Source organism: Hesperophylax consimilis, chromosome 20 (assembly GCF_061612785.1).
Source record: "Hesperophylax consimilis isolate HC1 chromosome 20, BYU_Hcon_1.0, whole genome shotgun sequence".
NCBI lineage: Eukaryota > Metazoa > Arthropoda > Insecta > Trichoptera > Limnephilidae > Hesperophylax > Hesperophylax consimilis.
The window spans coordinates 24,980,952-24,983,991 of record NC_142855.1 but is presented as its reverse complement, the minus strand read 5'-3'; positions in this window follow the sequence as shown (position 1 = coordinate 24,983,991).

Genomic DNA, 3,040 nt, shown 5'->3' with positions numbered 1-3,040 from the left:
GTATGATATCAGCTCGACTCATGTCCATAGGCATATGTGTGTGTCGTAAGAGGCTTGAGTACAGGGCGGCTAGAATAGTATGGAGATGATTTCCTTATGTGCTCGATACCAATACCGTCGTATCCTGGACTTTTACCGAGGGCGGTTTGCTTAATCGCACATTCGATCATTTCAGGAGTAATGTTTATGATCAGGTCATCATTTGCAAACATGTCATCATATATGGTTTCATGCCATCTCCTTGATCCTCGCTTAAAAAAAAAAGTCTCTAAATTCGTTAGCAATGTTTTCATCCCCCGTGATGTTGTTGACACTTAGTGGAACTTTGCTCTTGGCTTTCAGCACAATTGAAGTTTTTTGCCAAAACTTTTTGAAGTCTTTGTTGTGCATAGCCGTAGCTATGCTATCCATTCTTGCTTGATTTTCCGAGTGCTGCTATTTTCGGCGAGCAATTTTAAAAGATTTCTTACTAGTTTTCCTTTCGTCTGCAATACGACCTTCCGTAGGCTTTCCGGCTTGAACCCAGCAAAGGAATGCATGCCTTGAATGGCGATAAAGAGTTGATACTTGATCACTACAGTTGATACTTGTCATACTTTTTTGGGTTCTTTATTTTTTAATAAAGTACCCAAAAATAATATACAAAATAATATACAATAACAATTGTCAAAGTGAGTACACGTATCCCTTAACCTCTTCATAATAATATTATTAAATAGTGTTTATACTTATGATAGTGGCTTAAAACAGTTACCAGTATAGGTTAAAGAAAGTGCTATTTAAAATTACGTAAACATACTACCTATTACAGTGTGAAATATCAATTTTATTATTAAAATTATATTCTTGAATATTGCTTAAAGCAAAAGGCGAAATTAATCATAAATGTGCCAATAATACAGTGTGAACTCTGCGGCAGGTACCTATATTAAACCTTACCTGTGCAGTACCTATTCTAATATAAATCAGGGGTGTTGCACTGTGCGGTTCAAAAATATTAACGAAAAGTTTCAGATATCTAAATTAGTATGGAATATATTAATTTCGTCACAATTGCAAAGGAAGCAGTTGACAAATGGTCTTTATGAACCCTAATAATAAATTAATATGGAATCCATTAATTTCGTCACAATTGCAAAGGAAGCAGTTGACAAATCAACAACTGTCATGATGAACCCTAATAATCAATTAATATGGAACCATTAATTTCGTCACAATTGCAAAGGAAGCAGTTGACAAATTAACAACTGTCATGATGAACCCTAATAATAAATTAATATGGAATCCATTAATTTCGTCACAATTGCAAAGGAAGCAGTTGACAAATCAACAACTGTCATGATGAACCCTAATAATCAATTAATATGGAACCATTAATTTCGTCACAATTGCAAAGGAAGCAGTTGACAAATTAACAACTTTACTGTCATGATGAACCCTAATAATAAATTAATATGGAATCTATTAATTTCGTCACAATTGCAAAGGAAGCAGTTGACAAATGGTCTTGATGAACCCTAATAATATGGAATTCATTAATTTCGTCACAATTGCAAAGGAAGCAGTTGAAAAATTAACAACTGTCATGATACACCCTAATAATAAATTAATATGGAATCCATTAATTTTGTCACAATTTCAAAGGAAGCAGTTGACAAATCAACAACTGTCATGATGAACCCTAATAATAAATTAATATGGAATCCATTAATTTCGTCACAATTGCAAAGGAAGCAGTTGACAAATCAACAACTGTCATGATGAACCCTAATAATAAATTAATATGGAATCCATTAATTTCGTCACAATTGCAAAGGTTGCAACTGCTTAGTTGACAAATGGTCATGATAAACCCTAATAATAAATTTAACAAAGAGCATATTGCAAAAATAATACCGGAGTCCAACAACATCATGGCTTCAATTTCTCATATGGCGGCTATAATGGCGAAGTTGGAAGGTGAACTCGCCGTTTACAAAAACTTTTCTCAAAATCAACCGACTCGAAAAATTCCAGACCTTTGTGAAACCATAATGGAATTGGAAGAAAAGAAGGAAAAATCGAAAAATGCAATCTTGAATCTCGAAAGTGAGTTGTCTCAAGAAAAAAATTTGACAAATGACTCAAAAATAATAATATCCACTATCAAAAAAATTGATGACATACCAACACAAAATCTAAAAATATACACACTTGGTGCTTAAAAACCTGGAGTCATCAGACCAATTAAAGTGGAATTTTAAGATTCTTTCCAAGTAAAATACATTCTTCGGAATAAATTTAAAATTACCGACGGAATAAAGATAAAACCGGAATTGACAATAACTCAACGAAATCACATGAAGAATCTGATAATAGAATTAGGACAACGGAAAAATAGCGGTGAAACAAATCTCACGATAAAATATGTTCATTCTATTCCGAAAATCGTTCAACAGCATACACCAAAAAACTAATCAATAAACTAAATCACTGTTACCTATATTATCAAAACGTCAGAGGAATTCGAACTAAACTGGACACTCTAGAAATAACTACTTCAATATTTGATGTGTTGATTTTCACAGAAACTTGGTTACATCCGGATATTCACACTGCAGAACTAGGAATGTCAAGATACAACGTTTTCCGCCGGGATAGAAATCAATCTACAAACGATGACATTAAAAACAATAAAATAATAGGTGGTGGATTTCTGATTGCAGTAGCGAAAAATATTGTTTCAAAACAGTTAAATACAAAAAACGTTGAAATAGAGCAATTATTTGTTATGATTGATACAGGTAAAAACAAAATGTTATTGGGTAATATGTACATTCCGCCTAAATCAGATATTAGTATTTATACTTAGCATTTTGAAGATATTGAAATTTTACAATTAAAATATCCAAAAGTAAAAATAATTATAACTGGCGATTTTAATCTTCCGAATATCATTTGGAATCAAAACTTTATGGTATTGACAGGTATAGAAAACGCTGGCTTGTCAACTATAAACAAAGAAGTTATAAGCATGTCAAATTTTATAAATCTAACACAA